Genomic DNA, 10,343 nt, shown 5'->3' with positions numbered 1-10,343 from the left:
CCATGTCCATAGAAAACAAGAAGAATGATTATAAGTAAGCAAATTGTGGTGATGATGATGATGAAGATGATGTTGTTGGTGATTGTAGTGAAGATGATGGACTGAGAGAGAAGCCCTGGTCTAATGGATTGAAGACTCTTCATACAGACACATACGTCACCTTGGCTCCTCCTGTGAGGAATGTCCACTCTTCCCAGTGAATGTTGAGAGATTTCATAAATAGGACCCCAGTGAATTATGCAACTTGGGTGATTCATGGTGAGACCATGTGGATAATCAACCCAAAGTTGTCCAAGTGGAAATACCTTGGACCTTGGAAGGTGTCACCTTCTAGAACACAGACATTGTGAGAATGTGCATGTTGAAACAGGGGTCCCCTTCCCACCAGATTACTGTGACAGGTTCCTTATTTCTCTTGATCCCTGCCCGCATGATCTTTAACGTAAATTCAATACCATATGCAAGAAGCTAGAAGAATCAGATGAAAAATTCAATACCATATGCAAGAAGCTAGAAGAATCAGATGAAAAATTCAATACCATATGCAAGAAGCTAGAAGAATCAGATGAAAAATTCAATACCATATGCAAGAAGCTAGAAGAATCAGATGAAAAATTCAATACCATATGCAAGAAGCTAGAAGAATCAGATGAAAAATTCAATACCATATGCAAGAAGCTAGAAGAATCAGATGAAAAATTCAATACCATATGCAAGAAGCTAGAAGAATCAGATGAAAAATTCAATACCATATGCAAGAAGCTAGAAGAATCAGATGAAAAATTCAATACCATATGCAAGAAGCTAGAAGAATCAGATGAAAAATTCAATACCATATGCAAGAAGCTAGAAGAATCAGATGAAAAATTCAATACCATATGCAAGAAGCTAGAAGAATCAGATGAAAAATTCAATACCATATGCAAGAAGCTAGAAGAATCAGATGAAAAATTCAATACCATATGCAAGAAGCTAGAAGAATCAGATGAAAAATTCAATACCATATGCAAGAAGCTAGAAGAATCAGATGAAAAATTCAATACCATATGCAAGAAGCTAGAAGAATCAGATGAAAAATTCAATACCATATGCAAGAAGCTAGAAGAATCAGATGAAAAATTCAATACCATATGCAAGAAGCTAGAAGAATCAGATGAAAAATTCAATACCATATGCAAGAAGCTAGAAGAATCAGATGAAAAATTCAATACCATATGCAAGAAGCTAGAAGAATCAGATGAAAAATTCAATACCATATGCAAGAAGCTAGAAGAATCAGATGAAAAATTCAATACCATATGCAAGAAGCTAGAAGAATCAGATGAAAAATTCAATACCATATGCAAGAAGCTAGAAGAATCAGATGAAAAATTCAATACCATATGCAAGAAGCTAGAAGAATCAGATGAAAAATTCAATACCATATGCAAGAAGCTAGAAGAATCAGATGAAAAATTCAATACCATATGCAAGAAGCTAGAAGAAACAGATGAAAAAATCAACAACTTAAGTAAGGCCCAAGAAGAAATGAAGAGTGATATAGCTGCCATAAAAAACTCCATTGAAAGTATCAACAGTAGACTAGGAGAAGCGGAGGACCGAATTAGTGAATTAGAAGACAAGGAAGCAAAACACACCCAAACTATACTGCAAATGGAGAAAAAAATTAAAAGACAGGAGGAGAGCCTAAGGGAGCTTTGGGACAACATGAAACGAAACAACATACGAATAATAGGGGTGCCAGAACAACAGAAAGATGAACATGGATTAGAAAACCTATTCGAAGAAATAATATCAGAAAACTTCCCTGAGGTGGGGAAGAAAAAAGTCACACAAGCCCAGAGAGTCCCAAACAAGGTGAATCCGAAAAGACCCACACCAAGACACATCATAATTACCATGGCAAATGTTCAGGACAAAGAGAGAATCTTACAGGCTGCAAGAGAGAGACGGAAAGTTACATACAAGGGATCTCCCATTAGATTATCAAATGATTTCTCAACAGAAACACATCAGGCCAGAAAAGAATGGACAGAAATCTACAAAGTGATGCAAAGCAAAGGACTGAATCCAAGAATACTCTATCCAGCAAGGCTTTCATTCAAAATTGAAGGGGAAATAAGAAGCTTCACAGACAAAAAAAGGCTAAGGGAGTTTATCACCACCAAGCCAGCCATGCAAGAAATGCTAAAGGGACTGGTGTAAAAAGAAGAAATAACAAGCTCAGAAAGAAAACAGCCACACACACAAAAAAAGAAATGGCTACAAACAAGTACCTTTCAATAATAACTTTAAATGTAAACGGACTAAATGCTCCAACCAAAAGACATCGAGTGGCTGAATGGATAAAAAAACATGACCCATACATCTGCTGTCTACAAGAGACCCACCTCATTAGAAGGGACTCACACAGACTGAAAGTGAAGGGATGGAAAAATATCTTTCACGCAAATGGAAAGGAAAAGAAAGCTGGGGTAGCAATACTTATATCGGACAAAATACATCTCAAAGTGAAGGCCATAACCAGAGATAAGGAAGGCCACTTCATAATACTAAAGGGATCAATACAACAAGAAGATATAACCCTGGTAAACATATATGCACCCAATGCAGGAGCACCCAAATTCATAAAAAAACTCCTGGAAGATATCAAAGGAGAGATCGACAACAATACAATCATAGTAGGGGACTTTAATACACCACTGACACCACTGGATAAGCCCGCTAGACAAACAATCAGCAAAGAAACAGCAATCCTAAATGACTCACTAGATCAGATGGACTTAATTGACATCTTCAGAACACTTCACCCCAAAGCCATGGAATATACATTCCTCTCAGGTGCTCATGGGACATATTCAAAAATAGACCACATATTGGGTCACAAGCAAAGTCTCCACAAATTCAAGAAGATTGAAATCATAAAAAGCTTCTTCTCAGACCACGATGGCATAATGTTAGAAATAAACTACAATAAAAACAACCCAAAATACTCAAACACTTGGAAGCTGAATAGCATGTTATTAAATATTGATTGGGTTACCAATGAGATCAAAGAAGAAATTAAAAGCATCTTGGAAACTAATGACAATGATAACACAACAATCCAAAACCTATGGGACACAATGAAAGCAGTCCTGAGAGGGAAGTTTATAGCTCTACAGGCCTACCTCAACAAACAAGAAAAAATGGTAGTAAATCATCTAAATCTACAGCTCAAAGAATTAGAAAGAGAGCAACAAGAAAACCCCAGAGTGAGCAGAAGGAAGGAGATAATAAAGATTAGAGCAGAAATAAATGACATAGAGACCAAAAAAACAATACAGAAAATCAATGAAACCAAGAGCTGGTTCTTTGAAAGGATAAACAAGATTGACAAACCTCTAGCCAGGCTCACCAAGAAGCAAAGAGAGAGGACCCAAATAAACCAAATCAGAAACGATAGAGGCGAAATAACAACAGACCCCACAGAAATACAAATGATTGTTAAACAATACTATGGACAGCTCTACTCCAACAAACTAGACAACCTGGAGGAAATGGACAAATTCCTAGGAAAATACAACATTCCAAAACTTAATCAGGAAGAATCTAAAAATCTCAATAGGCCAATAACTATGGAAGAAATTGAAGCAGTCATCAAAAAGCTTCCAGCAAACAAAAGCCCAGGACCAGATGGCTTCTCAGGGGAGTTTTACCAAACTTTCAAGGAAGAACTAAAACCTATCCTCCTCAGACTACTACAAAAAATTCAGGAGGAAGGAACACTTCCAAGCTCATTCTATGAAGCCAGCATCACCCTAATACCAAAACCAGGTAAAGACAACACAATGAAAGAGAATTACAGGCCAATATCCCTCATGAACATAGATGCCAAAATCCTCAACAAAATCTTAGCAAATCGGATCCAGCAGTACATCAGAAAGATCATACACCATGACCAAGTAGGATTTATTCCAGGGATGCAAGGATGGTACAATATCCGCAAATCAATAAACGTGATACATCACATAAACAAATTGAAAGAAAAAAACCACATGGTCATATCAATTGATGCAGAAAAAGCATTTGACAAAATCCAACACCCATTTTTGATAAAAACTCTCAGCAAGGTGGGAGTAGAAGGATCATACCTCAACATAATAAAAGCCATATATGACAGGCCCACAGCCAACATCATACTCAATGGACAAAAACTAACACCATTTCCCCTAAGAACAGGAACAAGACAGGGATGCCCACTCTCACCACTCCTGTTCAACATAGTACTGGAAGTATTAGCCATTGCAATTAGGCAAGAAGAAGAAATAAAAGGCATCCAAATTGGAAAAGAGGAAGTAAAACTGTCCTTATTTGCAGATGACATGATATTATACATACAAAACCCTAGAGACTCCATCAAAAAGCTACTAGACTTAATACATGAATTTGGCAAAGTAGCAGGATACAAAATTAATGCCAAGAAATCTGAGGCATTTCTATACACCAATAGTGAACTTTCAGAAAGAGAGATTATAAAAACAATCCCATTTACCATCGCACCAAAAAAATTAAGCTACCTAGGAATAAACTTAACTAAAGAGGTAAAAGACCTCTACTCAGAAAACTACAGGACGTTGAAAAAAGAGATAGAGGAAGACATAAAGAGATGGAAGAACATACCATGTTCTTGGATTGGTAGAATCAACATCATTAAAATGTCCATACTACCCAAAGCAATCTATAAATTCAACGCACTTCCCATTAAAATACCAACGGCATACTTCACAGATCTAGAACGAACTCTCCAAAAATTCATCTGGAATAAAAAAAGACCCCGAATAGCTGCAGCAATCCTGAGAAAGAAGAAAATAGGTGGGATCTCAATACCAGATATCAAGATGTATTACAAAGCCACTGTTCTCAAAACTGCCTGGTACTGGCACAAGAACAGGCATATAGATCAATGGAATAGAATAGAGAACCCAGAAATTGGCCCAAACCAATATGCTCAATTAATATTTGACAAAGGAGGCAAGAACATACAATGGAGCCAAGATAGTCTCTTCAATAAGTGGTGTTGGGAAAATTGGACAGATATATGCAAGAAAATGAAACTAGACCACCAACTTACACCATACACAAGAATAAACTCAAAATGGATAAAGGACTTAAATGTACGACAGGAAACCATAAAAATTCTAGAAGAATCCAAAGGCAACAAAATCTCAGACATATGCCAAAGCAATTTCTTCACTGATACAGCTCCTAGGGCAGTTGAAACTAAAGAGAAAATGAACAAATGGGACTACATCAAAATAAAAAGTTTCTGCACAGCAAAAGAAACCATCAACAAAACAACAAGAAAGCCCACTACATGGGAGAACATATTTGCCAACATTATATCTGATAAGGGCCTAATCTCCAAAATTTATAGGGAACTCATACAACTTAACAAAAGGAAGATAAACAATCCAATCAAAAAATGGGCAAAGGATCTAAATAGACACCTTTCAAAAGAGGACATTCAGAAAGCCAAGAGACATATGAAAACATGCTCAAAGTCACTAATCATCCGAGAGATGCAAATCAAAACAACAATGAGGTACCATCTCACACCTGTCAGACTGGCTATCATCAACAAATCAACAAACGACAAGTGCTGGAGAGGATGTGGAGAAAAAGGAACACTTGTGCACTGCTGGTGGGAATGCAGACTGGTGCAGCCACTATGGAAGACAGTATGGAGTTTCCTCAAAAAACAAAACATGGAACTCCCATTTGACCCTGTGATCCCACTTCTAGGAATATATCCCAAGAAACCAGAAACACCAATCAGAAAGGATCTATGCACCCCTATGTTCATAGCAGCACAATTCACCATAGCTAAGATTTGGAAACAGCCTAAGTGCCCATCAGTAGATGAATGGATTAGAAAACTGTGGTACATCTACACGATGGAATACTATGCTGCTGTAAAAAAGAAGGAACTCTTACCATTTGCAATGGCATGGATGGAACTGGAGAGCATTATGCTAAGTGAAATAAGCCAGTCAATGAAGGAAAAATACCACATGATCTCACTCATTCATGGATAATAAAGACCATTATAAACTTATGAACAATAATAGATACAGAAGCAGAGCTGCCTCAAACAGATTGCAAAACTGCAGCAGGAAGGCCAGGGAGGGTTGGGGGGGCAGGAGGGAGGGGGGTAAGAGATCAACCAAAGGACTTGTATGCATGCATATAAGCATAACCAATGGACATAAGACACTGGGGGGTAGGGGAGGCCATGGGATTGTCAAAGGTGGGGGAAAAAAGGAGACATATGTAATACTCTTTGTAATACTTTAAGCAATAAAACAATTTGAAAAAATGGAAATAATCCACCAAGAAAAATTAACATATACTTTAAAAAAAGAAAAGAAGAACTATCTATGTCTATCTCCATATCTATATCTATATCTATGTCTAAATAATCCTATCTAATAAAATACTAATATGCAACTTGACCATCACTCCAACACAAAGGATGGCCGCCCCCATTTGGTCAAAGATGGCCGCCCCCATGTGGACACTAGATGGCCAGCATGGGAAGGTAGTGTGGGTGATCAAGCCTGAAAGGGAGGGCAGTTGGGGACGATCAGGCCTGCAAAGGAGGGAAGCTGGGGGCAACCAGGTCTGCAGTGGAGGACAGTTGAGGGGGAACCAGATCTGCAAGGCAGGGCAGTTAGGGGTGACCGGACCAGCAGGGGAGGGAAGGTAGGGGGAAAGAGGCCTGTAAGGGAGGGCAGTTGGGGATGATCAGGCCTGCAAAGGAGGGAAGCTGGGGGCAACCAGGTCTGCAGTGGAGGACAGTTGAGGGGGAACCAGATCTGCAAGGCAGGGCAGTTAGGGGTGACCGGACCAGCAGGGGAGGGAATGTAGGGGGAAAGAGGCCTGTAAGGGAGGGCAATTGGGGGTGACCAGACCTGCAGGGGAGGGCATTTAAGGGCAACCAGGCTGGCAATGGAGGGCAGTAAGCGGCAACTGGGTTGGCAGGGGAGCAGTTAGGCATCAATCAGGCTGTCAGGGGAGTGGTTAGGGGTGATCATGCAGGCAGGCCGGCAGGCAGGCAAGCAGTTAGGAGCCAGCAGTCTGGGATTGTGAGAGGGATCCCAGATTGGAGAGGCTACAGTCTGGGCTGAGGGACACACACACCCCACAACCCATGCATGAATTTCATGCACCAGGCCTCTAGTCTATAATAATAAAAGCGAATATACTAATTAGACCAGATGTCCTTCTGGAAGTCCTTCCAGAGGAAGCCACAGAGGCGGTGGGGTCGAGACCGTTTCACAAATTTCATGCATCCTGCCTCTGGTATATCTATATTTATCTATACCCATGGGAGCAGAAGCTGGGATTTTATCCCTATCACTGATTGTGCCCACATCCTACTTCCTGACCACCTCCTGCAGCATAGCCCCTGGTGTGGAAGAAGAGGTCCCTGGGCACGGTGATCAGGACTCGAAGGTGGGCCTGGTTCTCTGAGGGCACAGTCAGCACCTCCTTCCAGGAGAAGCCCCAGAGACCAGGACCTCCCTCACCTCTATTCCTTTGTATGTGCAGACACCTCACATATGCAAATGCCCACGTGGGAGCCAGTCACACACAGAATTGGCGTCCACTTAAATGCAGGGCCTCCTCACCCTGGAGAATACTTTCTGGAGGACGAGGACCTCACCTGCAAGACATGACTCCCATGTGGCTCTTCCTCTTCCTGCTGTCAGCTCCCAGATGTAAGTGACTCAGGGCTTATATATGAGGAGATGGGGACACTGCATCTGAGCCCAGGACTCACTGTGTTCTCTCTGTCCCAGGTGTCCTGTCCCAGGTGCAGCTGCAGGAGTCAGGCCCAGGACTGGTGAAGCCCTGGCAGACCCTCTCCCTCACCTGCCCTGTCTCTGGTTACTCCATCACCAGTGGTTACTACTGGTATTGGATCCGCCAAAGCCCAGGGAAGAGGCTGGAGTGTATGGGGCGCATACGCTATGATGGATACAATGACTACAGCCCCTCCCTCAAGAGCTGAACCACCATCTTCAGAGACATGTCTAAGAGACAGTTCTCCCTGCAGCTGAGCTCCCTGACCACCCAGGACTCGGCCGTGTATTACTGTGCAAGAGACACAGTGAGGGGAAATCAGTGTGAGCCCAGAAAATAACCTCTCTGCAGAAAGATCTCTGACCACCAGGAGGCGCTCAGGGTCTCTGAACATGAGGACCATCCCAGCAGGAGTTGTAGTTGGAGGTTTGGGCTGGTTCCTTTGTGGTTTCCTCTTCATGTCACAGTTTCCCTCAGGGAACCTCTGGATCCTGATTCTTCGCTGACATCTGAGTCTCTGAGTGAGAAAGTCTGTTGTAAAGAGAGACAACTTTCTCCTCTGAACAAAAGGTAGAGAGTCTCTTTAATGCACACTTGTGCCATAATGGGTTTTATCATCAAATCTTCTGACCCAAGTCACCTGAATCTAACAAGAGGCTCCAATGACTCAACTGTGCAGCTGAACTGAATGCTGGACTGTGGGCCCCACATGTGTGTGAACCCAAAGCTGCAGAAGAAGGACCCACAGGGTGACAGTCCTGGTCTTGTCCTCATGCTCACAGCACCCAGAGGAGCGGACACCAAGCAGAAGCAGAGGCACAGCAGCTGGTACAGATGTTGATGACACACACACACCAAGGGGACCTGGGATAGTTATTATGCTCCTGATTTAAACCCCTGAGAAGCACAGGAAAGATCACTCAGCAAGTCAAACCTGCTTGGATGGATACTGGAAAGGAGATGGGCGCAGGGCTTTTATTTTGGCGAGGTGGTGGGGGAGAGGGAGGAATTCTGCTTCCAGGGACTTGTGTGGTTTCAATCTCCGAAGAACTTCTACAAAGAAAACTATGGCCTCCTCCCTCAAGCCTGACACTACTTTCCCTGGGGCCCTTGCAGTCCCAGGCCGAGGTAAACTGCTATAAGAACCACAGCCTCCTCAAGGCCCTGCCACTAGCTGGGCAGACGCCATGACCTCTCTGCTGCCCTCCCCTCTTGGTCCTCACGTTGCCATGGGCCACAGCAAGCTAAGAGCTTCAAGAGACCTCAGTTCTCCCTCCAGGGGACTGTCAGGCCCAGTTGGCAGCAGCAGAGAAAGGGACTGAGCAAGAGGAGGCGGAGCTGTTGTAAAAGCTCTTGTGCCCAGGTTCCGAGTGCACATGCTCAGAGCTGGCCAGCTGTTGCAACAGCAGCTGGTGATCCTGGACCCTGGGGACCTCGTGGCCTGGCCCCCTTTGCCCTCCGCCTCTGGTTGCTGCTGCTGGACCCCAGCCTGGCGGTGAGGGAGAGGAGGCTGCACCTCAGGAGTCTCAGTGCTTTGGAGGCTTTGAGGTTTGCGAGGACATAGTGACTGCGGATCCCATGGCCCGGGTCGCACTGCTCCCAGGCAGCGCTGCTGGTGGGTTCAGACGCGGGGCCTCCATGGAGGAGAAAGAACAGAACAGAAAACCTGCGAGGCCACATGTACTGCAGAAGGTCTGTGAGCACAGTGATGGGGCAGCATCTGTGCTCAGCACAGAGGGCGTTTGGAGATGGTGGGACCGTGTTTTGGTGGGTTTCTACCAGGGGACCTGGCTGCTGCAGGAGCATGTTGTCTGCGGGTGGTCCCTGGGGTCCCCCAGAGCTACTGGAAGCCCTAGGTGCGCAGCATGATGCGGGCTGGAGGCCGCACGCTGTCCCCTGGGGGTACCTGGAGCGTGTCCTGTGGGAGAGGCTGGGGGCGCTCAGTGTGGAACCAAAAGAACATGGTTCCGTCCCAGAGCCGAGCAGGAATCATAAGCGCCTCCCAATGGTTCGTCCGAAGTTTTGGAAAGGGACGTGGGCGCAGTGGTCACTCAGAGTCAGGAGGCCGAGATGGAGATGAAAACCGCCCTGGAGGCCGAGGAAAGGCTGCAGAAGGCGAAGGGCGGGGTCTGACCACAGCGATGAGATGGAGGAGGCTCCTCCTGAGAGAAGGGTCAGAAGGAAAACGTGCATCTGGGACTGACTTCCACCCGCTCCCCAGGAGTCCAGAGGCCCAGCGCTGCTGAGGGCACAGCAGACCCGCTGTAGCTCCCTTTCAGCAGGTGCTCAGCCCAGATGCCTCGGACCCCCCATGGGAGGAAGAGCTTTCCAGGGACCAGAGCCAGGCTCATGGAGAGTTCCTGGCGAGGGCGGGCAGATGCTGTCTCCCCTCTGCCTCTCCCCAGAGGCACAGACCGCCCTCACCCACCGCCCCCTCCCAGGAAGGTGTTTGGGAAACCCGCCTTTCCCAGCAGCGCTGCAGGGGCACGTGTTCC

General features: G+C 44.5%; 1 pseudogene; it reads left to right on the top strand.

The window, feature by feature from the left end:
- Window positions 1-7,686: 7,686 nt before the first annotated feature.
- On the top strand, window positions 7,687-9,981 carry LOC106724832 (annotated as a pseudogene).
- Window positions 9,982-10,343: the final 362 nt, after the last annotated feature.

The sequence above is a fragment of the Myotis brandtii genome, unplaced genomic scaffold (assembly GCF_000412655.1).
Source record: "Myotis brandtii unplaced genomic scaffold, ASM41265v1 scaffold9948, whole genome shotgun sequence".
Lineage (NCBI taxonomy): Eukaryota > Metazoa > Chordata > Mammalia > Chiroptera > Vespertilionidae > Myotis > Myotis brandtii.
Note: the sequence above shows the minus strand (reverse complement) of the source record. Positions and strands in the feature narration are given on the sequence as shown.